This window comes from Anopheles funestus, chromosome 2RL (assembly GCF_943734845.2).
Source record: "Anopheles funestus chromosome 2RL, idAnoFuneDA-416_04, whole genome shotgun sequence".
In the NCBI taxonomy this organism is placed as follows: domain Eukaryota; kingdom Metazoa; phylum Arthropoda; class Insecta; order Diptera; family Culicidae; genus Anopheles; species Anopheles funestus.
The window spans coordinates 26,059,386-26,085,870 of NC_064598.1; the positions used below are offsets into that span (position 1 = coordinate 26,059,386).

Here is a 26,485-nt window from a genome sequence, read left to right on the forward strand (position 1 = left end):
GCGAAATGGCACACATCATAATTACTGCTCCGATGCTATTCGGTAGTAAAGGGCCAGGTGCGGCAAGTGGCGCACGGATGTGTCCGTGATGGTCGACTGTTTTTCCGTCAAAAACACACACACAGCAACAAGCTTCGATTAACGCCGTTTGTTGAAGTAACCCGACAACCATGAGCCGGATTATGGGTGTTTATAATTGTGAAGAAACGCTTGTTGAATCATACACGTGTGATGCGAGAATTGTTTTGGGTGTGGTAATTAATGGTACGCAGCTAAGGTCTCATTAGCGAGCAAAAACGCAACATATGAATTATTTCAATGTGACTAAATGCAACATTTTCGTTTAAGACAGCCTTCTACACTATCATATCTACGTCAACAGTTATATTCAATGCCTAACATGCTTTTTAATTTAAAAAAAATATTTTTTTTTGAAACAACACAACAAAACTATTACAAATATCATATTTGACCGTAGCATATTTATCAGACTCATCCGTATACAGTGTCTGACAAAAAATTAAAGTCACCGATTTTTTTTTTTACAAATCAATATTTTGTTTCATGCTCATTTGACAAAATAGAAATCATTTCTGGATTCATTTAAAGATAAACTGGAATGTGTCGAATTGCATATTAGTTGAGAACGCTTTGTAACAAATCGATTCTATCTGGCAAAAGCTACTGAAAATGAGAAGGATCCTGAATCTTTCTCGACACATTCTAGTTCACAACTGGAACAGAGTTTAGAACTGGTTAACATTTTTCACTAGAACTAGAAACCTTTGTTAAATCAGTAAAACTCACAACCAGCCCAAAATCATATGAGATTAGAGGATTTGAGAAGGTCAGGAAACCATTTTATTTCTCTCCCAGATTTGAATATAAATAAGACACCAACAATAGCAATACGGCCAGGCCGTTCTTCATGAATAAAAAAAATACCAACGATGTTGTCTTAATTCAATCGCATACTTTTATCTGGCGAATGTAAGCATCCCAATAGTTCCAATGTTTTGTCCAACACTGTACATACGCACACTGTGAGTGCAAGTCCACTTATGACCTAAGTGATCATACCATAAATCGGCTTGTACCATCCAGCCACCGACTGTTGATTGTTGATCGTTGACCACGGGACATGTGGGAGCCACCACCGGCAGGAAAAATGGGCATCATAATTTTTAAATATTTATCACTCAGACTGCAGAACGCTGACAGCTACAACATCTTACTTCGGCACAGTAAATGCATCGGAGGCAAAAGGATGTCAGTTGCAACGTACGGTTGTGGTGGAAGGTAAGGCATATGCTTCCATTATTTATCACGGAAGGACCTCTATTTGATGCCAATCAAATTGAACCGATGATGGTATTATGAGGGCGTGAGACTTCCACGGTTCGGCACAGACGCCACATCACTGGTGCAAAGCGAATGGAAATCTGCGAAAGAAAAACCACCGCACTGTGCTGGCGGTGCATTAGAACTACGGTACAAATTGCCGTGGTCATATCCATAAAACCATTTTTATTATGATCAATTAAAATCGAGTATGCATCGGACAGGCCCGAAGGTGAGTGGGCCGCTTGAGACGGGTGGGCGACAGTCCCGGAGGGGGCAGTGTGACCGTCCAAGAGGTTACCGGGTGGGAACACCTCGCAGAAAAGGTGTTGGTGGGAGTCTGCTTTTAAAGCAATTGCACGGCCATAAAGTACGGCAATTTACATTGACCGAGGTCTTCAATTTTCGCTTGCCAGCCGCCAAGATGCAGGTAAGTTCAACTGATGCGTATGTATGCCGGACACTAAAACAAAGGGAAGGACGAGAAAAGAGGTAAACGGGGTTAGAATAGGTTAATCGATGGATGGTATCAAGGTTCAATGAGCTCGATATTTCACACCATCATTACGAAAGATCTGTGTTGGACAACATCTGGATTTTTGTTCTTTAAGAATGTATTTCCTTAGAAATTTTAACAATGTTGTTAAAATATTTTGAAAACCTTGTACAAACTTCTCAATAAACAAAACCAATTCAAACAATACCTCGGTCGCTTAATTCTCGTAACGAAGATCCAATTTACCTTTTGCACACAATCACCTCCAGCTGTATTGAATATGGTGGGAAATGCGTCTCGGACCGAACCAAAACACCCTGACACGCTGCTGACCCCGGTGCACCCCCGGGGGGGCAAATGGGTAAGCAGGCAACGTGAGTCACTCCTGGAGGTTGTTGCAGTTGAAACATGAAATTGTTACTTTGGGTCGGTGTAGCTATTATGGCAGTATGGGGTACCACTCGCCACTGTACCACAGTTGGTCATATTTTACACGCTTAAGAGCGTCTTTTAGGAAGCGTTTTCAGCCGCACGGAGGAGGACCATTTTATACTCTTTCTTCGCTCAAGTGCCCATCCATCCAGTTGACCCGTCCCGAGTGCTAAAGTGTGCCCAGTCGTTCGTGTGGAGGTGTGGATGAGCCAATGGGTTAGCCGAGGGTGTTACTGGTGCCTTATGGATGTACACTGAGCTGACGGTTTATGGGGTTGGATGGTGTTTTAATCCGGGTCGCTTGATCGTGTCTCCCAACCATCGTTTAGCGGTTACTGGTACGACGTGACGTGATAGATGCGTATAGGTGGGTAGACGTGCATCGTTAGCACCGTTCGGAATATGAAGGATCTAACGATCGTAGGTTGTAGCGAAAGTTGTTAAAAATAGTGTAGTTACGAAAAAATACTTATGAGCTGCGCTCCAAACCAGATCAGTTAGGGATCTTTCATATAAATTCTACTGTTAACACAGAATTTTTCCCACTATTCATATATCCTCGTTCTTATTCCAAAAAAACTACTCCAACATCTCCCGAAGGTACTGAAGGCTGAGTTTTTCTTTATAACTTGATGGACGCCCTAGATGCCCAAGTCTGCCATTATTCAGACAACGCTAAAACCCATCGTTGGATGTGCCTGAAGGCGAACCAGCGCATCTTCACTTGCCTGTGCGAAGGAGTTGGTCGCGTGGCGTGGGTGACTCCTACATGTTTCGAACCACGGCAACTTCTATCATAACGTTTCGTTTAAGGTTGTTTTTCCCGACGAAGATAAAACCACCAGACGCTGAGTCATATGTGTTTATGGACTATTTTTCACATCAAGCAATCGTACGTTGGTAATTCTGTGAGGCCACTTAAACAAGCTTGCGAATACTTCCGACACTAAACTCACATTTGCAAACGTTGCTTGTTGCTCTAGATGAATAACGTTTCCAGTTCTGTGAGATCAACATACGACCCGACTGAGCCAATGGAGCACGAAAAGGATGGGAAATAATATGTTCCTTTTTGATGGCGGCACTGTAAAAACATTGGTACACGATATCATGTCACACGAATTCTCTCAAGCTCCTTTTATCACGGTACGGTTCCCAGCCCGTGTGGTACACGGTGCAGAACCGCGTGGCATATGAGCATTTGTCTTCCACAAGAAGGCGTTATGCTTCACAATTCAACCCCATCCACGCGGCTTGGCGCTTACCATGGAACAGTAAAGCTTGCCGTCGGTGCGAACGAATGTTTTGTTCGGCGTGTGTGTATTTTTACCTGTTTTTCTTCTTTATTTTACTGTTGCTATTTTTGGTTGGTTGTTTTTCAACGTAGCACGCTTGTCGACCGGAAATTATGGGACTTCCAGTAACGACCTCCGTGGAAGACCTCGACTGCAACACGGAGTGCATCCTCCGTGTGGCAGAAAGCGAAGGCGTTGGCCCGATCGCACCTCGTACCGACGTGACAGCGGAAATCACTTAGGATGATCCGGCTTTGGGTGTTGGCCATTTCGTTCAATCCTCCCCTTTTTGTTTGTACGCCTCTCATCATGGGACGTGTTTCAGGTACGGAAAGAAAGCATCGAACTGGTCAGTGATTATGTTCTCTCGTGACTGCAAATGTGCGACGGTTATGATTCGAAGTATTTATTGCTACACAGCAGTTTTGGACAGAAAACAACGTTCAGATTGTACATTCGGGATTGAAAGATTGAAATTTAAGAGCTTCGTGATATGAGATCTTTTTTATTTAGGATAGTAATTTTTGGATAATATTCGCACGGCTTATGTTAGTAAAGAATTTATGTCATTAACGACCGCACATATAACATTGTTTGATAAAAAGACAAAAATATATTTTTTGTTAGACACACAACAAAAAATTGTTAACACTGCAACCGAGGTTCAGCGTAAAACTGATACCGAAATGCACCCACCTAACACTTGACATCAAAGCGGATAATGTCACCCGGCTCGTACGTAGGTGAACCCGATCAGACTCGTTTCTGAAAAAGTGCTGCCACCTTCAGCTGACAGCACGGTAGATATGTTATTTTTGATTTCCAGTGCGGCAATGTTTGAGCACCCCGTTAGCATACATCGGAGGTGTCGGCGGCTTTGATTGACAGTAATAAGCGCTAGAGGAAGGACCGCAGACAGCGCCGGTTGCATGAGTATGCAGCTTGCCGAGAATGAACGGGTGGAAGATATAGCATAATGATTATAAGCTCGAGCTACAGCGGCGCTGGTCAGCAAAGACCTTCGCCAACAATACGAACCTCAGCCTGCTATCGGGCAGCTCCGATCGGACGTTCCAATTGGCGGTGTTTTATGTTTCTCCACTGCTGCGAGCTCATATGCAAGTTGTGAGCCCCTTTTGTGAGCTGTGTCCATCATGTGCAACGATTACAGGGCCAGGGCGCAACGGTTGAATGCGAAAAAGCGCCTTCGCAAACCCTTTTACTGAGCTTGTAATGTGCAAAAATTGAACTCCGAATGTTTGGCTTCACCCAGACCAAGAACATTCCTAACCTACCAAGCTATCGACATTCCAATACCGGACGTAGAATGTAACGCGATTGGAACATTTTATTGAACTTCCACCGTGCCTGCGTCCGTGGTGCATTTTCATTTTAAAAGGAATTAAATTGAAAGGGCATGTTGTATTCTGTGGCACAATCTAACCGCACCTTCCGGGAGATTGGTTTAACTGAAGGGAAGTGGTGCTTTATTGTTTCGGAGTTATTTGAAGGATACCACAAGACTCACATACATAAAATTGTAGGGAAATCCGGAGATATTTGAAGTGATTAAAAGGTATCCATTTATCCACGTGCCGAAGCTTCATGTTCTCGTCTAAACATGTCATCTTAAGCGTTCAAGAAAGTGACTAATACCGACCCTCGGCGAATTTCTAAGTATGATGTAATGTTAAAATTTGATTATTCTACTTCTTTTGTGGCACTACAACTTTAAAAGGTTAGCAATACGTCCAGACCGTTCCTTATGAATAAAAAAAACCTTAGGTCCTGTCGGCTAGAGACCAGCATTTGCAAAAAAACTCAAACCTAAACCAAAGTAAATAAATTCCTACTCGCACTGGTTCGATCAGAAACTGCAAACGAAAATCCAAAAAAAAAGAAAGGAACAGTGCAAAAAATGCACTCGTAATGATGCAGACGAAAATTAGCATTCTATTTTGATATCGACTTCAATCAGATTGCAGTTGATAAACACGATCGACCGGGCAGTCAGGTTCAGCTATCAAGATTGTATAAATAACACTATCACTTACCGTATGGGTGTTGCCTACTTGCCTACATGCCAATATTGCAATTCGCACGTTCATGATTTGAAATTTTAATTCACACCTTCACAAAACCGAACGATTGGGGAGCTGGAGCTTTTAAAAGCTGCTTTCGGACCACTTACCAGCACGCTTATTGTCCCGCAGCGCACGTGTTGCGTTGGTGGATAGACTGACAAAATTCCACGCCAAATACATAGCTGAATATGTAGCGTTTGTTGGATTGTTTTTTTTCAAGTACACGATTAATATTGATTGCTAATAATAATATTTTAATCAGACAAAAAAAATAAATTAAACTGAAAGTCAATGTAAGAAAAATAAAATAAATCACACATTTTGAACAATATTTAAAGATATTCAAGCATCTTAAAACAGCCTCTTGTGGACTATAAATATATCTTCAAAAAGCATTCTTCTCGAATCGAATAAAATCGGATATCCGCCAACGCCTTCCACCGGATACGGTGTGACATAATCGCCGTGTCTCCGTGACGTCGGACCCCAATGACCACAGCTAACGCACAACCATTCGGCAAAAGGTCGAACGTTCGGCGGTGTAATGGCGCATGATGTTGTTTCGCCCCCACAATTTGTAAGCCGCCGTGTTTCGATTCATCGAAACCGATGCTACCTGTTCGTGGGTGAAGCGAAGGCTGGCACGCTGTAGCTGTGTGGTGTTCATTCATTAAGAAAATGCTTACCTCGATGCCACAACGTATGAGTACATCGTTAGACGATTAAAAACGATTTGGCGGTGTTGAAGCTGGCCCTGGCACCGCACAGCCGGAGGATCACTGCAGTAACATGGAGCGGAAGAATTACTAAATTGACGACAAAAAAAGGCACACACACACATATACTACGAACGGATACACAACTCACGCCTACGATCCATTTGATGAAGTTTATGAATGAATTTTGCACTCCGGGTGGGTGTCGGAATGAGTCCAGCTGGTCTTCGATGAGGTAAAACGAACCAAAGTAACCTCTCGAGTGGCATTAACGCAAATTCAAACCACGTATGGTGAGTATTAGTTGATAAATCATTTTTCCAGTATGAATTAATTTGCCATGGCTGTGCGGTGTATGGTTTTTTTTTGGTACTGCTCAAGAACATTTACTTTTACACAACTTCATCGAAGCTATTTGGTATGGGACAGGATTTGCTTAAGTGTGTAAACTAAAAAACAACATCTTATATATTACAGTACCTTAAAGGATTTATCAGCTCAATTTACAAAAAAAAATATAACTAATGTCGCAATATCAACTAAATATCGTTTCTTTATAAAAAAAAAACCTTTTCTTAAAACCTATCGTTAAACCAATAAAGCCATACTGCGCTGGCAGATATTTCGTACAGCAGATTATGAATGAACTCCTTCACGTCTGGTTGTTGATGAAATTTATGAATGAAATGTACTCATCGTCCGTAACGTACTCGCCGTCATATTCCGGACGCGTGTGCTGCTCAACATGTATGCTAATGTGGTGCACCAGAATAGACCCGATCTGCGCTTTAACGTTACCACAGCACGAGTGGTTTCGTGAATGGAAGTTGCAAAATAAATTGCACTGATTATTGACCACGCTTGCCTGATTGCACTGCACTAGAGACTCGGTGCACTCCCCGACATAACAGCAACCAGCCCTAGGATGCAGTTTCTTTTCGTTAACCTTCATGCACCCTTTCTTCATTTGCATCCTGCCTATGTCAACCTTCCTCCCCACGAAAAGCCCAACGAGTGCTGGAATACATGTCAACAATGCCGTACCGAAGTTTTTATTTGTGCATATTCATCAGCTTTACAAAAGAAACTAAACAAACTAAGTGAGAGAAAAGCGATTTACGCTTGCTTGCAACAGGTTCGTCGCTTGTCGGTAAATCGATGTCTTTTGTTCACGTGTTTACGCCGTTGCGCGTTGGAAGCGTGATGGAAGGCTCCTGCGTGGTGTATGAATGTGTTTTTAGTTGCGCCTCCGCACATCCGTTTACGAACCAGTCGCAAGAAGGTTGCTGTTGTTACCGTTTCGTAACTTACGATCACTTACTGCCACTGCGGATGAACGGGGTAACATATATGCTTGTAGTGTGTACGTACGCGTGCGCCGATTTTTATACCGTTCGTTCCGGTATCAGACAGTGTGATTTCAGTTTTAAACAACCAGATGGCCTTGTGCGGTGGTGTAAGTGACTTAAGAGTTGAAGCCCCTCGGTCTACGCATTTCTTCCGGCGAAGCTGGCGAGCTATAATGTTCTCATGTTAGTGGGAGGATTAATGCAAAAACCAACCTCCTTCTTTCTTTGCAAATGACCAACGAGCAGCAACAGCACGGCCGTCGTTCAGTGTTGGAAGTTGATTAAGTGCTAGAATGTCATATATTTAAGCCGGAAGCAAACGGGCTGAAACAAACATCGTTCGGTTTTATCGATGTGGTCATTTGCGATGGTGTGCTCACTGCTTGGAAGATGTAAATCATTATAAGACAGGAGATTTCATAGAATGAATATATTTGCACTTAGGATTAAATGTTTGGTTTCATTATTTTAATATCGTTTCAAAGTTAAAATTATTTATTTTTAGCAAAGCTTGATTACAACGAAAAAAACTACCTATACCTATAACTACCTATAAACAAATACAGCTGATTTAGTTCAATATTTATTTTTGTTTAATTAAATTTAATGTAACTTTTCTATCTTCATAGCAGTATCTGAACGATATTCTGCAAGCTCTGTAAAAAAGAATACATTGTATCTTACTACACAGAGGTTCATTTTCGAATCAAAGTTTCATTTGCAACTAAATCCACCAACTCTTAAGAGATCTTCTTTATCGACAGCAGTCGTCACTGTAGCGAATGCTCTCTCCTTCATAGCCCTGGGAGCTGTCGAGGCGACGCGTGACTAGACTGTCTATCATCTTAATTAATTTAGCCGTAATTCTGTGTAGGCTTGAGCGACGGATCCCGTGATGTCTAGTGCCCTTGAGTGCTTCTGCAGCAGAACCGGTCATCCCAGGAAACACTATCCCAGACTGACCACAAACATCGAACCCTGCAGACATTGGCCAACAAACAAGCGGTACGATACAAATCCACAGCACCGCAATGCTACGATCCCACGCCAACCTTGCTAACTGCTCTCAATCGCCACCACCTCCCACACGCAGCCTGGTTCGATGCTAGATGAGCTCAGATTTGGCGCCAAACTTTAACGCCATCGAGTTAGAGCAAGTAAAGCGAAAAAAAAAACAACCAAAAGTATAAATAAACAGCAGTCGCAAACCTTCAAATGTTCGATTTTATGTTCGAAGTCAAACGTTTGACAGAGCGAAACATAACCTCCACGTTGGTCAACCATTGTTCGGTTGCGCATGTCAAGCATCCTCTCGATAAATGAGGATCGCTACGTCCAAGGTGTTAGTTGGGCTGTTTGCGCTACCAGCACGCGCCACATGCCATCATTCACTGCTGGAACCATCCGCGTAGGTGTGAGCAACGTTCGCGCTACCTTTACGCCCGTCAAGCCACCACGCCAGACGATGGTTTCGTGAGGCTGCTGTCACGAAAATGTGCTTCATTTCCGAATCTCATTAAGGGAAGAATACACAACGGTTGGCTGTCGTGCGCTTGTACTACGTTCACTGGTGTGAACATGAAACAATCCGATCTTCAAGGAGTTCTCGCAACACGGAGAGAGACGCTTTTTTCTTTTTGTTTTTCCTCCTCTGGACGACGAGCGGCGAGAAAAAAAAACATCGAAAGTGACTCAAGCGGGATGTCTTGTTGCTGTTTCCGCGGAACATGATTCAGTATTCAAATTCAACGCCAACACCGTTCCATCCATGCCCGCATGCCGGTTAAAACTGTTTCCGGATAAGGCGGCCGGGCTAAAAACTGCTCAATGACGCAATGTTACAGTTTCGCTTCTGGCCGGACGTTCGGTTACACCCAGCGGAGTCACACAATTCTTGACATGGGTCGTGCTAGAATCTGGTGTTGCGAATCTGTGTGGAGGTGTTGTCGTTATTTTGTTTGTAAGGGCCTCTACAGGATGACAAATCGAGCCAAGACTTTTTGGTGATAAATGAGTTGCGTTGGTTCAATCGTTTTTCACTGGAATTTAAATAAGCTCATGGCTTTTGATTGATCTCATTTGTTGCCGATGGAGCACTTTACTTGCTCAACACAAACAAGTTCTTGTAATTATAGCAGTAAGCACTTAATAAACACTGGATGTAGAAAAATGTTATAAATGGATTCAACATTCTTACGCTCTGCTTATCTGCATTCATGTATGTAAAAATCTACAAAAATAAAAAAAAATATTTACTTGTTTAAAATCGTCTTTTACTGTTTATGACAACAGCGACAACATTACATAAAAACATAAAATGTTTAAAACACAAAGTGAAACATTATTCAAAGTCGCTATCTAGCGGTCAGTCAAGCATCAACTGAAATATTTTATGATTTTCAACCGTACGGTAAACCCTGCAAACTTCTCTTTTACCAGATTATTTATGTTCTGGCTCTCGCAACATAAATTGATTGAGAGTATCCGTTTCGTGTCGCACTGGAACTCAGAGAGTGGTCTACGGTGAGCATGCTACAGTATCTTAACGGATGTATACGCATCGGCATCGATACGCAGTTTACTAGAAGGTATTTTGAATGTTATTCCACATATTTTTGTTTAATATTTTTCAGTAAGTATTCGTATATTAACGAATCATGTTAACAAATTAACAATTATCAAGATAAATCTAAAATAAACTGTTTTATTAGACACTCGGAGGATTTTGTAATAAGACAATGAATCTTCAAACGAAAGTGAAAACAACTTGGAAGAGTTTGTTGTCTTTTAAAATATTAAGAAAATGATTTTCTCATCTCACTACGAACGATTGATTATCTTTTGCTGTTAGACATTTTATTCCATTACCCACGTAGTGAATCAGAATATAATCCATGATATTATAATGTAACTATTCTCAATAAATGATATTCTTCTAATACCATTTCAAACCACTCAGTTTTCATAGATCGTATGAGATACATGCGTACTCGATCAATCTTGTAGCATGCGACAAACTCACAAAACGGCTGTCCGAACAGATCGAGCACTTTGCAAACCCGAAGCCCACGGCTGGACGAACCGCTCGAATCGCTTCAACCGATCAGTTCGTTTTTATCCGCCGTGCCGGGAACACGCGCGATCCGCTCGCTCTCGATCGCGTACAGCTAGTGCGCTCCAGTCGTACCGTTCGATGCACGAGCTCATCCCACGCTGCTGTGTGCGCCCGCGTAAGGGACAAACGAATACAATCCAAAAGGACGGTACGCCTCCGCGTGGCCCTTGCAGCCCTGCAGCGAACGCATCGTGGCGTAGGCGTGTGCTGGATACGCATGTACACGCGTCGTGCATTTGGAGCTTACGTACGAAAGCTTTAGCTGGCGGCTTTCCTCACCAAGGGATGTTGATCGCTGTTTGCGCTTCTTGATGGGGTTGCGCCCGAGGCCCGTGTGTAGTTGTTCCAATGTTTTTGTTGCCTTCGTTTACCCATTGCGTGGGGTGTAAACTTCCGTGCGTGAGTGTGACCGGTGAATGGAAGTGAGCTGTGAACCGTAAAATAGAGGCTTTGAGAAGAAGAGGAAAAAAACTACAAGTGGGGTTTGTTTTCGTTGCCGTCGTGCCGTCGGCAACGCGTTTGCCAAGTGTTGGTGTGTTGCGGTTTGATGGGAGAAACGGAAAAGGGTGGAGAAATCATCCAAAAAGTGCGACCTGTCGTCCTACGCTCGCAGACGTACGCGGTTTGACAAAACTCTCAAACCCAAACCCCCTTTTTGGCTGATTAAATTTCTGGAGACTCGCGTGTGACAGGCGCCTGTTGACGCCCTGGTGACGGTCTGGTATTTGTCCCCGCAATATGGATGAGTGGGCATCACCGGCGTCGAGGATTTGTAGCCGAACGATAGGATGGTTTCGTTGTTTGAGCGGCCGTTGAAGTTACTTCACAGCGATCATCTTATTGGTCCATCGAATTTGATCGTTATCAACTTTGGTGATGAAATCAATGGTTTTAAAGTGTCAGTACATTAGTGCTTTGTTTTAAATGGTTTTAGTATCGATCGTGTATGAGAACAAGTGCCAGTGACAGATAGATTCGAGGCGAAAAAAAGCATGTAAGATAATTATAGTATACGCAATCGTGAAGCTTGAAAGTGAAAGTGATTTTGGAAAGAAGAGCATTACAACCGTCAAGAAGAATTCAGCAAGATAACAGCAACGATCGGATTTATCAACACTGTTTACAGTAGGTTAGTGTCTTTTATTTCTATAAATCTCCAATAATTTCAATCTGCGCGCACAGCTGACAGTATTACAGCCTGCGCTTTTTCCACCTAAAGACAAATAAAATACAACAACTTATGATAAACAACGATAAGACGACACAAATGTCAAGTCAAACTGATCGTGGGTGTGCGTTTAGATTTTTTCCTCTCCTTTTTTCCATTAACGCTTCGATGCGGTAACACGAGTTGAGTCGAGTGACATGTTGAGCTTTGTGCTTTGAACGTGGGACGCAAAAAAGGGAAAAAAACAAATGAAAAGTCTCCAGCGCTTCTAAGCAGTAAACATCGGAAGTTGTCACTACTTGATGTTTCCTAAACAGATGAGACGCGTTCGCTAGGTCTTGCGGACGTGCTGTTACGGGTGCAACAAGGCGCGAACAAATGATGTGGTGAATAAGCAATTAATAGAACGTGATCTGGGTGCGATCGTGGTACGTTCGGTTTGTACGCCGCAGCACATCCTCGATATCGTCGAGTTGTATCTCGCACCAGGCGGTAGCTCGCAATTGCTGTTGACAAATCACATTACAAACTATCGTCCCAGCGAACGATTTTCGTTGGGTCGTTTAGCTCGTGCCGTGTCGGTTTACATTAGCTTTAACATCACGCATCGCATTGGGATCGTGAAAAACGAGCAATAAATTTGGTTCACTACTCAATCAAAGGGAGTTCGATTAAATCGTGCCCAATCGTAGTGCTTTATGTGCAAATGAAACATATAACGAAACCATTAAGAGTTTGTTTGAATACGTATTAATTTGCTATAAATTTAATTCATTTACCTGGTCCGCTATTGATCACTTCAAACAGTTAACATGGGAGTTATTCGAAGCTTTTTTGAGTAATTATTGTCATTTTTTGAAAGGAACCAGAGCTTTGGTTAACATATAAATAAGGAATAGTATCTGCTGTTGCTAACAATTCCAGTGCATATTCCCTTAAATCGCGAGGACGGCTCGATATTGTATGTCATCCGACTACTTAGTAAAAAAAAGTCTAGTAAGCCAGAAATGGTCGGCATTACCTCTAACGTCGTTAAGGCAAGAAGAGAGAGAGAGAGAGATTCCCTTAAAACGATAAAATACACAATTCAATATTTTACAAATCCATTCGGTAAACAAATGTGTAACGAAAACATACGCTTCTTCTATGCCAGCGGCATGTTGTAACAGAAAACATAATTGAATTAAATTTTTCATATGCTCTCAGAAACATTCAGCTGCCACTAACGCATACGGCGAAATGGAAAATTAAAAAATGACACAAACTTTACCAAAGCATCATCCGGTAAATGTCCTTCAGGGGTGTACCTTACCAGGACGCCCGCAGGCGTATCCAATGTACGGCATACACTCCATCCAACTACCTTTTCCGCCCCGAAAAAAACGGATACTCCACCATGGCCACCGTGAAATGTTAATTAAACTTTGATAAAACCGACCCAGCATCACGGTGCAGCTCGATGCGTTTTCGTGTGCATTCCGGACGGAGCAATATTACCGAGTCATCGTATCGCGCCGTTTTTGGCGATAGCGTGCCGACGGCGTACCGTGGCGAAATAAAATATATGAGTTTATTGATTTCACTTAATTTTCGGGATTTCCTCCAACTGCCCAGTATCCACCCGCCTTTGGTATCTGGAATGCGCATTGTATGCTGCTTCAGGGCCGACCGAAACCAAACTACCGCCAGGAATGAAGTTCCGTGTATGAGCACTAAGAAGACCGCACCAAAGACGGACAGTTTATTACATCTTTCTTCTACAATGTGGCATTTGGTGGCCTTGTGGCTAAAGAATGTGGCACTAAAGATGGTTTAAACCGCCAGAAAACATGATGAAGTTATTTCATCCGTGCCTTTCCGACGCAATCCAAACCTGCGAACTGGTGCTTTGATCATCCAAAGTCTCTTATCAGTTCTGGCTTTGGCATGAGTTCACTGTAGTCATCGTCAGCTACCGCCTCGAGGGTTTGATCGTTCAAAACCGATGATATACGCACGGTGATGACCAATCCGAGCTTTTGTAGCGTGTTAATTAGTTACATTGTTGCGCCCATTAATTGAATGCAGTTTTTCTCCGCGCGCCAACAAAACAAGGCATTCCTGTGTAGTTTCACTGGGCGATGAATAGATTGTAAAGTTAATTACGCTTGGTAAATTGTATATGGTTATGTTTAAAAAAACAGTTCGGCAATGTTGCTTTCCGTGTAAAGGATAGTTGCACACACATGTAGAAAGTATCAAGGATAACAAAAATATTCCTTTTACAAAAATTGTCAAAAGTAAAAATTTGAAAGTCACATTCTCTCACCAAATTTACTTCTGACATTTAAAAACAAAAGGTGAAAAGCCCCAACTGAAAAACATTTAATGGCTTGTTCAGCCGATGACAGTAATGATATTTTCTCCTTCTTCTAATCGCCGCTTGTTTTGACCATGGTGATGGCTGGAACCACACAATCACATTCTTTTCCAACGCGCTGCTCGTTTGCTAAACCAAAACAAAATTAAAAGTGAGGTTAATTGACTTCTAGGGCATGTGATTGTCGTTTGTCGCCGTTACGCCTGCTGTCAGCTAACGATCCGCTAGATCTCGGTGCGTCTCTCTGCGTGTGAGACCGATTAGCAAATCGACAGGGAAGGAGGGCGATACGGAAGGTGGTGGAAGAGGGAAGTGGGGGAGAGGAGGGGTGTGAAAACAAGACCAATCGATGGCGTGATTGTGGATAGTGCGATCGATTCCGAATCCGAATCGGTGTTCCTTCCTTTCTTCGAGCACCACGACACGCAGCCGACGAAAGATTTGAACGCACAGGCTATCACGAACCCTACCGATCGGGTTCGCGTTGGTAGCATTAATCGGGCGCGTTGCAGACAAGTGTGGATTTTCACACTTGTGGCCAGCCTCTTTTTACTCTCGAACACTCCCGCCTCTTCTCTTTCTCTCTCTCTCTTTCTCTCTGTATCTATCAAAACCATCCAACACGCATAACCGTACTAAGCTAACCGCCAACCATCCGGTTTCACAGTGCTTCACCGCAGGTCAGACGCGGCTCAAGTGGCCTCCAAGAGGTCAGTCGGTAGTTTTTTGTCGTAATTAAGTGGAGTTGTGGTTCGAAATGGCAGAAAATTACCGACCCAAGAGCCGGGTACCCCACCCGTACCGAGTGTATGATCGCCAACCGTTGGCGCTGGTGACCCCCGCGTGCTGGTTCATTTTACGAATTTACCGCCGATAGGGCCGCGGGCCGGGCACCGCACGAGATCCTTAAGTAGGGCTAATTTACACCTTCGGTGCGACAGTAATGAGGTTGTCAGTTTGAACTACATCATTCAGGCGCGAGCATTTGCTGTGGCCCAACGCGCGCGCAAAAGGGACGAATCATTTGGAGCAACTGGCAGACGCCCGCAGGCTACCCGGGGCTCTGGTTCAACGATTGACCAACTAATTTGATGACCAGTTCCGCCGATTTGGGGTGGAATTTGGGCCGAAACATACGCCGGCTTCCAACCCGGTTCCATTCATTCATCTTCCGCTGAGGGAAAAAGGATTAATATCGATATTAAGGGAGAAGAAAATAGCACGGTGCAGTGAAAAAGGGGGTTAGAGGATGGGGTTACGAGCGAAGCAAAACGCAAATAGTTGAAGCGCTTGGTCGTCTGATCCGCTGATCGATTCACCACTAGCGTGTCGCTGTAGAGTGCAAAAGTGTTTCTGTTTTTTTTTCTGTTGTCGTTGCTTTTGGCACAGCAATATAAATAAAAACCAGTATGACAGGCTTTAAGACACAAAACCGAGCGTAGGCCAAAAGTGCCACATGCACGGACTGAGTTATAACTTTGTATTTTACACGTTGGATTTAAGCAACAACAACAAAAAACTATATTTCCGTATTTTACTTGGTCGTTCCGTTCGAAAGGTAAATTTATGTGCGCGCGGTCTACAAAACATGAAGTAATGTGTATTGATAAGCGTACGAATTTTTGGGGAGATCGTTTCTCCGCACATTGCTGGAATTGGTTTCCGATCGCTAGTTGATCGGCAGTGTGGGACGCCAACCACGATAGGTGAATTGTACCCTCTCGCGTCAAATGTGGGAAGGCGTACACTGGTTGGGATATGAAGTTGAAGTTAATTACTTTACTAAAGAACAACGATACTTAAATATCTGAAGTAACTCTTTTGACGAACAAAAGTAACAGTATTGGTGGTATTATCGCTAAAAGAAATTCGTTTCACGATTAAAACCAGATTGAATTTAAAAGCCCAATTCATCATTTGCACCGCCACACACATAAACGCACAGCATTTGTACGTGTTGCGTACGCGTGTGGGTTGTCCAGAGCGTTCCTTCTTTGCAAGGCCTCTGCGTCCACAGTTTTCCAACGCCCTTCTATTTCATTCATCGCCAGTCCTCTATGTACACGGCTCCATTTTCGATCCCGTGTGTCAAGTGTTTTATTTTTACACACTGAAGAATTGGCATCCAGTTTTTGGCTGGTCACATGAAACGTGAAGAAAGCGACACCACAAAACCCTTCGTGGAGAAGCCTCCTACAGGTTATTTCATGCTGTACATTCCACGGTACGCATTGCGCTTCACCGAAACCAGCGGACAAAGGTGACAATCGTTTCTTCGGTCAATATTTCAAGGCAATTCCAGTTGGAAATGTTTTTTTTTATTTCACCCCGGTGTTAGTGTGCCTCACGCGTATATGCAAAATACTGCAACAGCTCAATCGGAGTGACCGTAAGGATGGTACCCGATTCGTTTGTCGCTGCGATTAACTCCTACACGTACTGCAGATACTTCAACGCAAACGCACTTATGGTCGATTGTTCCATGGCGCCACTATGCAGATAATGTTGCGCGATGTGGTAGTCAAGATAGCCACAGTCACCCGTACCGGTCTGGTTCGATCGCAACAGGCAACAGGTGAAATCCTCCCGTCACTTCACCGCAATAGCAGCACAACGCAAATGTGCACCGTACGAACAAAAGACCTTCAGCTTATCCTGGCCGAATTGTCTTTGAACGGGGAACCGCATGGAATGGCAAGGGCTGCAGCAGTGGACAAAGTGGCGGACATTGTTTGGGGTGGTGATTGCGGCCCAGCATTGGACCGTTTTGCCATGCGACGCGATCATTAATCTTCATATGAATATTAATCATTAGCTCGGAAATGAGGAAGGAATGAAGATGAAAGAGAAGAGTGAAGGAAAAAAAGACAACATAACGCAACTCCAAGGTTTACTGTGGCCCATTGTCCCAGTGGGCGCATGGTGTAGATAAAGGTTATAAATATATTCCTTTTTCTTCACGAGGATTTTTTTTGTGTCTGTCTGCCATCCCGACGAAGTATGTAGATCGGTTATTGATCGTGAAGAAGAAAAAAAAACTGTTTTCGATCTGCCCGATCTGCTTCCAAACAGCTAAACCGCGTCACCGTATGCGACAATCACGAGATGCCGTTACGCGTGCTTCAATGCGCCCTTTCCTTTCAATGTGCGTAAGCCTCTCGGTGTTCCCCCGGAGACACCGTGCAAAACATACGCACAGTGGCGCAAAAGAGGTCCGGTATTTGAAACCTGCTTGGAATGTCGTTGTTGCCCGTGTACCGTGCGAAGAAAATCGGCAAAAACCTTCCACCGGGCCACTCGAGTTCAAAATTAATGATTAGTGCATGAGGCGATAGTTTGAGCCACCGGGTGATAATGAGCGTAGACAGATTTTGAGGATCCCTCCATATCCCGTTTCGGGGTTTTTGATAGATGATATTTTTTATTTCAACTACAAAAACAAGTTTATTATACTTACAGCAAGCATCTTATATTTATCATGAAGTAAATCTTCAAGTTACTGGTTTTGAGGTTGAAACCACTCTTAGTTTCACCCAAAAACAATTGAAGAGTTCCTGGTATGGGGTTAAAATAAAAAGAAACAAAATATCTTTTACACTCTCGCCTGCTTTCGTAACCACGCAGCGCGGGATCGATGATCGTATTAATGCTGTCAATGAACACGTGCAATAAAACCACTTAAAACAAGCCATAAATATTTCTTCCATTTCGGATTTCAGACGCATTGCGTTTTGCGCGAGATCCGGTGTGGTACAGTTACGTCGTACGTCGCTAAAAAACAACTGTCTTGTCAACGGACAGGAGATCTGTCCACTGCCCACTGCGCTTACTGCATCCGGAGCTGCATCCTTCTCGCCAATAAGCAACAGAAACCGGATAAAGTAACGCGACTCAGGTGCATACGAATACGTGCCCTTTGCCTAGCGATTCCACACCCCAACGCATTGAACTCACCTTCAGAACTGACTAACCCTCCGTTCGAACCATCGGTTTATCAGCGAGGTTTATTTCCCTTTCCGACTTTCCGACCGTTTCGTGCCGTACTTCGGGTGGCAATTTCGGCCGGTAACGCTGGCAAGAATTTCACAACGCAAAACGCATTACGCCCGGTATCACGATGTTGTTTATGTTTTTACGATCCCGAATCCGATCCTTTCCCGCTGAGGGCTTTAAATTTTATCTGATAAAAGCGGACAGACAATCTAAATGCTATCCACCCGCGACTTCAATGATCCACCCTTTTCGGTGTTCCCAGAAAACACGCGAAAGTTTCCCGCTGTAAACGGAACGGAAAACGATGTAACAACCGGTGTGTGTGTTTGTGCAATGCGCACGGTTCTGAAACGAAGGCCAGAAATTTCGTTGGCAGAAGGCACACCATTCGGAAGGCAATAAATTAAGCTCCAAAATGAGTGTTCCAATTAGAGGCAATAAAATTCCAATCAAAACCACGACACTCTGGCAGCATCTAGTGTCCCTTTAAGATGCGACCCCTGGCTTGCTTGTTCAACCCAAAAAAAAAAGAAAACATACCAACTAACCTTCCTTCAAACGTAACGCTTGGACACCCTTCGACAATGCGCGAAATATCACATGATCACACTGACCGGCTGCTGAAGGAGTTGGATTGACTTGACGGGTTCGCTTCTTTAATTCGTCTAATTAAATAATTTCCCTCCGCAAAGCGAAGAAAGGAACGATCACGTGAACATGGCACTCGCTTTTTTTTAGGACCAATTATCGAAATAAGATCGATGCGATCGGATTGGGCCCACTCTAGTGGTTTGGGGGTCCGATCGTAGTAGACAATTAAATTATTATCACCCCCAATTCGAACCGTTCCGATGTTCCCGGGCGGAAAATGTGTGACAAATGGGTCGGGGTTTGAAGGGACCAGCTTTAACCGCAGGGTATGCCACCAAAGATTTTTCACCACCATAAAATTAGTTCACAGCTTCTTCGGGTTTGATTGGCCACTGCGTGTTCAGTGTCCTCACGCAACCGCAGAGCGCCTACCGTTTGATCGTTTTGATTAATGAAAGAGCGCGCACGCGTATTAGTTTTGCTGGTGCTGGTTGCTACCGAAGAGGAATTTCGCGAAACACGGGTAGGCAGACGTTGTTTCATCCGTGGGGGAATGGATTTTTTTTTCTCCTTCTGTTGGCCTTTTTGTTTGTGCGAGTTTCGGGAGACTGATGAGCTAAAGAAACCGTCCTTTTATGGGCTTTCATAAAACGGTCCATTTTCTGCCTGTAGCATCATTTAGCGGACTAATGATGACAGAGACCGACTGATGAGGTTAGAGTTTCTGCGATGGTAGGCCGAGATGGTGAAAAGCCCTCGGATGTATCAAATTAGGCGCTGACGACTGTAGGTTTCGGGGCAAAGTTCAAAGAAAGATACGATGTCGTTCGGGTGGTGAAAGTTATCGATTATTTGGTGTGTATTTGTTCCTTATCGCAATTGCTGTTAAGCCGTCTATTTCTATAAAATATAACCCCATTCGTTTTATAAATATGTTTTAATATTGATTTGATTTAGAACTATCTTAGGCACAACAAATTTGAGACAATTGACTCTTTTAAAAAGCTGTATTTATAGTGCATAACATAACTTTATTATTGACAAAACTTTATGATAGCTGATAGTTGTCTAGCTAGTAAAATATTATTTTCAATTTTTAGTTTCCTCAAATACTTAATATGTCGAAATACCAAGTAGAAATGTGCAAAACCAACAACAAAACATTTGAAATTCGAATTTATTTTACATTTTTTGGCACATAATTTTCATCTCTTTTTAGTTAAGTCTTTAATTGACATAATAATACTTCCCATATAATTATGTTATGGACTTTAAATAGAATTCAGAATTAAAAAATTATTATGATGTTGTCACAGATCACAACTTACCTTTTTGCGTACATTTGTTACTGTTCATTATTTACGTTTGTCACCTACGAACGTACGTTTATAATTCCGTCAACATATTGGGGGTTTTTCCGATAAACAAATAAAAAAAAAGCCAATCCCCATTCGGATTGCAAAGAAGGTGTATGGATGTTTCTCACATAAATTACTCCATCACCACAATTAACAACGCGCCACAATGCGAATGCGAACGCACAAAGGTGCGAAGTTATCACCCAGCCCAAAAGAAGTGTGATTATTTAAATTCCATTTCCTATGCTACCGAAACGGTTGACGGAATGAGTTAAGGATAGTCCACCTCAGGAAAAAAGTAAACATCTCGGTCGGACACTTTATTGGTGTAAATCCTTCCTTTATCGTCCGGCTCCATTTGTTGGTCATTTAAATAAAAGCTTCGATTTCGGGGACAAATCGCTATTTGAACACATAATTTTTTCTATTTTTTCTTCTTGTTTTGTCTTGCTAAGCATCCCAACGAAAGACGAGAGGATGTGACAGTTTACTTTAGTTTTCAGTTTCATTCGTACGAATGACATGTTTCCTTTCGGTTTCTTTTTTCCTTCTTTACACATTTCGAACCGTTTGGTTGTCACGCAAGTGACGAGAAATTTGCATTGCAAAGTTGCCGCGCCGTTTCGCCCGTACTCGGCGTGTAGCTGTTTCGTTTGTTTTGACTAAACGATTTCACTTAGCTTAATTACCGAATTTGGATCAAATCCCAAGGACCCCCGAAGGCATCACAGGCTAGTGCGCAGAATGGCGATCGTGTGATGGCTCTATCAACGGCTGCTTATCGGGCTAGGGCCTGTTTGGAGGCTGTGTTTGGAGAAGCACCCAACCGCACGAGCCACGGGATAAGGGGGAATGCGCAAAGGTAACAGATGCTCGAGGGCCAACCTACCGAACTGATCGAACCGCATCGACATTGAATTTTAAATGAGCCCGATTGTGGCTGTCCCCCGAGGGAGGCTCGTGCTTGCCCGGGTTTACTCGCTAGACGAAAGATAAATGTCATATTTGAAAGATACGCGGGCAGCCTTTTAAGCAGGACGGCTTGCCTGGCCGAGCTTGGCAAATCATCAAACAATGAGACAGCCAAATATTTGTATCTGCATCTGGCTGGAATGCAATTAAGATCGAAGTTTATCTAGACAATCCGCGCATAATTTGGCAAAAACCGAAAGAGGTAAGACAAAAGCAAAAAATGCGACACAATTAAGAGCAATCCTTTGGGTCAGCAGGTTTGGGAGGTGGTTCAAAATTTATTTTTAGGATAGCAAAAAAAAAAGTTCATTAAGAACAACTTAAATTTTTTGCTACAAATTTAAATTTTTAATACTTAAATTCTCATCATATTAATGACATAAACAGTAATTAATAAGAAAGAGACTTTTGGAATAAAATACCAACAAGTAAAATATATTTGTATTATTTACAAGTAAAATATATTTATATATTTATAAATATATTTGGAGTGGCCCGGTGGTGCATGTGAAAAACGGCGCCCGTCCACACGGCAGGGACTGGGTTGAATTCCCATCCGGACCGCCCCCCCGTAGCATGGACTGACTATCCTGCTACGTGGTAAAATAAGTCTTGATACGGCCAGGCCGTTGTAACCGAGCAAAAAAAAAAATAAAATAAAATATATTTTTCTTGGACAAAATAACCGAAAATTTGCTGCTTTGCTTACACACATGATTAAAACTTTTATTTATTTAATGCAATGCTTTTGGCAAGCATAACTCGCTCATCATACACCATAATGTCATCAAACAGAAGGTCACGATGATCGAATTGTTGCGTATCATACGTGAGCGCGTTTTGGTTTTTGTTTACCTGACGTTTCGTCGATCCATATGCCCGCGTACGTGTACGGTTGACAAATGTTGGCACAAAAGTGGTCTGTTTACCGTTGATCAACGCGGGTGAACCGCTACACTTTCGATAAAAGTCAGTTACGTTTTTGGTGACCACCGTCCGGTAGAATAAATATTAAAAATCTCACATAAAGAGAGCTCCTGCCCCAAACAAGTAAAACCTCCAGTTCGGTCCAAGGTGTGAATACTACCTTTCATTGACTTCTGTGCTGCAACGAGCGTTTTTTTTTTTTCAAAGGATGATGTCAGCCGCTCAAACGCACAACGTACTTCCAGTATTCCGGAAGCGGACAACGAACCAAAATCTCAACAAAAAAAAAACCATTCGTTGTTGTTGCGTGTGCTTTTAACGCAATTCATTTATTTCTTTTATTTTATCGATGTTTCTTTTTTTTTAATTCTGCAACAACATGCTAATGGCGAATTGATTTTAGTGTCTGCCCGTCCATCCAGGCGGTGGGAAATCGAGACACAAAAATTAAACGAACGTAGCTTCTGGTTGATTTTGCAGCAACAACAACAAAACAACCAAAAAATGCGCACCATTTGGCGAACGCGACATCTTGTAATGATGCTTCATTACAATCTGTATGGGATCATTAAATGGTTGTCGTTGATCGTGCGGACAGACAAACCGTCAGCTCATCCAGTGGTACTAAAGTTGAACTTTTGCCCGCAAGCGCAAAACGATTCCGCTGATAGGGGTGATAGCAATAATTGTTGTACGAGTGGGCCGGCCGGTACCATTTCGGTGCGAATGGAATTGAACGCGTCAATTAACACTTGCCACATTTGGCCGCATGGAGAAAGCATCAGTTTTTGGGGCGAGAAAATTGATGCCAACAGTAAGATCGCTTTTGTCGCCGCAGTTTGTAAGTAAAAGATGGCCGATGGTCAACATTCCGGCCAGGTTCACTAACTTTTGAGTGAGGTGTAGTGCCGTTTATGAGGTCGTAACAGCTTGTTTTTATGGATCTTTCAAATATGATCACATAAATAAAATGAATTAAACCGAATTCGATCAGTAGCTTGTCAAGATAAACCATAAATGGAGTTTAATGGAAAAAAAAAGTTTATCGAAACCTCTGATATAAATGAGCCCTTTAAAAGGTGCGACATTAAAACCATACACATAGAATTCTACATTGAAATGATGAAATTATATACTTCATCTACTCTTCACATGATTGCCACATTGCTCAATGATCAAAGCATTCCAAACATTCCAAGATCAAACCAAAATCGGCTCTGTCTATTGACGAGCATGCCTTTCTCCACACTTCCAAAGGTGGTTGATTGCCGGTATCAGACAGCAGATGGGATTAGTAGCGTACTAAACGAATTATCACATCCATAACAAACAGTGCTCGAGGGATAAACCCATTTGCGTACGTCTCCCGCATATGTACCACACTCAGGTAGACAGCGTTGCCCCCAGGTCTTTCGGCATTATGTCTCGTACGGTTGGGCTCTACATTATCTGTTCAGTTTCTGCAGCCTGCAACCATGGTTGGGAATGATTTAATTTCATTGATGATTTTTTAATGAACCAATGCCCCATATTATGACGAACGTGTAGAGCGTGGACTCCGGGTATTCGCGCTACGGTGGGAATGATCGACAACAAGTCGCGCTACAGTTGTGGCACATTCATACCCTTGTATTGGAATGTGGTAAACAGCTGGACGACACCTATGGTGCCCTAGAGATGACTCGCACGTTTAACCCTCAAGCTATTGGGGTAAACCCAAAGTATCAGTCGTCTAAGAAGCGTGAAAAATGGATTGAGTGAGAGAGCATTGCACAGTTTGAAATGTATCCTAAGCTGCAATCGTGTAATGAAGTACTAACGCAAACTATTAAACCGGTCTATCGATATCAAACTTCAAGCCTGTGTTTAAAAAGTGTATTATTATCCATTTAGCAGTCTTCACGCGGAGTTTCGTCTAAAATATACCCTTTATCATTTCCCTTCAAGGGTTCTGATTATGTACAAACGGGCAACTGAAGCATATAAACCCCAGAAACTGAGACAAAAATTAACAACGTAACAGTCAACATTACGCGTTTGCAGCACAAGACATAAATAATCGTACGAAATAATTAAGATATAAATGATTTCCAGATAACTATCACACAGCTTTTAAGCGCTAGCAGGCATATAAGGGAGAATAATACCCGGGATGGCCTCGATAATAGAAAGAAAAACACCATCAAATGTCTAGTATGATGTTAGCGGGTAATGAAGAAAGACATCAAGAAAATGGACCCCGCAGGCTTCTAATATATTGTTTCCACAATTCGTCTCCTGCTGCTTTTACGTGCTCTTGTTATGCGACGGTTTCGGCAACTGGTGAAGCTAATCTTGTCAAACTTGTGGAGAAACAACACCGGCAGCGATTTAAGTTTGGGGTTTTTTTTGTTGATTTTTTTTTTGTTCAAAGACATTCCAACACAGCAGCCCTGCGCTGTCTACCTTAATTTACTATTTATGTGAAAGTAATTCGACAGTCACTGATCATGTTTGTCATGTTTATTATGATTGCTAACGGTTTTGCCGTCGCAAAAGATCATTGAAATTTGATACAATTTTTGCTTCCTACTAAGTATTGCAGCAGACGGGGTTCAACATTTTCAACCAAAAGCAAAAGAGACGAAACACACTAACGCTAGAAAAAAAAACTGTCACAAAAAGGGTTTCACTAGTGCCGACACCTAGTGGCCGGGCATGCTACATGTGACCATGATAAGCTGATGAACGAGCACATGTTTTACACCGGCCGCGTCTGGGTCCAATGTACAGAAAACCACTTTTTTTATCAACCACGTCGTGGAGGACGAAAACAAGCGCAGGAAGCGAACAGCGACCTGCGAAAGAAAAGTAACCCTCACACCCCACGAGCGTTCCCCCTCGATCGGCATCCTGCTAAAAAGGTATACCAGGCAAACGGGTGGGCAAAGAAATGTTGTTCGCCTTTAATTGCCCCACTCGGCTGTGAGCGTGGACTGGCGAGCGTCCAAGATCGATCGGTTCGAACCACCGTTGTGCTCTTGTGGTACTTTCCTTCCGAAAAATTCACCTGTCGCATGGTCCTTGTACATCGGTATGGGAGCGAAAAATAACGCAAAACAAAACTTTAACTCATTTCCTCCGGCTCGCCCACTATCGTCTTCGTACTTCCCTTTATATGCCCGATAAACGGCAACCCGGCGACTGGCGGTACATTTTTCGCGCAAACGCATTTGCAGCTTTGATTTAGGATGACAACTGCGACGACAACTTTTCAACAGCCAGGCAACAGCGCACATACACACACAACCCGAACATTCGTCGGCATTGGACAAAGTTGCTACCGTTGCTTTCGCGAGAGGAAGGAGACCCACCGATCACTTAAGCGATCGCGTTCACTTACGCAGCGCGAATGTAGAGTCCGGAGGGCATCCTTTTTAAAAGCGCTAGGTTTTTTTTTTCTTTTCGGGACACGGTTTTAAAAGATAGGTTAAGCGAGGGAGCATGATTTAAAATGTGATGTTAATGTAGTGCGGGACGAACGATTCACAACTAGAGCGAAATTTTTGGAAGCCAGCCAGATGATGCTTCGGCACAGCTCCTGCGGCCGTGAAAGTGTCGGTTAATTCGTAAATTGGATGCTGATAGGTTACTGCTGTAGCTGACGCCCTTTGAGACTAATTAAAATCATATATATGTATTTATAGGTTGCTTTTGTTTCTGCTCATCCATCCCACTAGCAGCTTGGGGATGCATCAATCATTTTAAAGCAAAACATAGGAGGAAAGTTTTTTTAGACCAAAAATAGAACATGTCCACCATGCATCAATTTAAAACCCACTGACAATCGTTATAATGGCAACATGCGTCAGCATATTAGCATAAAACATCCACCGCCGGCACAAGAAGTTTAATTAATTTAATTGCTCGCGTGTAGTCGTAAATTTGTAACGATTTCTACGCGCTGCTAGCGGGAAACCTATTGAGCATTTTGCAAAAAGCCTGGGTGTTCTAACCGATTCGTGATCTAGGGCACGCGTTCATTCACTTGGGGGTCGTGACTATAACCCACACTTTATTGCTAGCTTTATTGATGACCTGTGGGGATGTTGCAAAAAAAAAGAGCTGAATGATTTAAACTATAGCCAATCTCCGTTTCCATTTTATAAATCATTAATTAATACTGTATTAAATACAGCACACAAAACTTAATCAATCTTTTCTGCTTTTATATTTGCAGCGATGTACTACATGTGGCTGGATCTACGATAAAAGTAACCGGTAGGTACCAGACTCCACGGAACTGTCAC

The 26,485-nt window shown here is 42.8% G+C and overlaps 1 protein-coding gene across 1 annotated transcript in view; it reads left to right on the forward strand.

Annotated features, from left to right (window-relative positions):
• The first annotated feature begins 10,823 nt into the window (after positions 1–10,823).
• Positions 10,824–26,485, forward strand: part of LOC125765320 (helix-loop-helix protein delilah) — a 29,629-nt gene continuing 13,967 nt past the window's right edge. The window contains exons 1-2 of the mRNA XM_049430333.1: positions 10,824–11,957; positions 26,416–26,456. The gene's annotated coding sequence lies outside the window, so the exon portion shown is untranslated. The remainder of the gene's footprint in view (positions 11,958–26,415; positions 26,457–26,485) is intronic.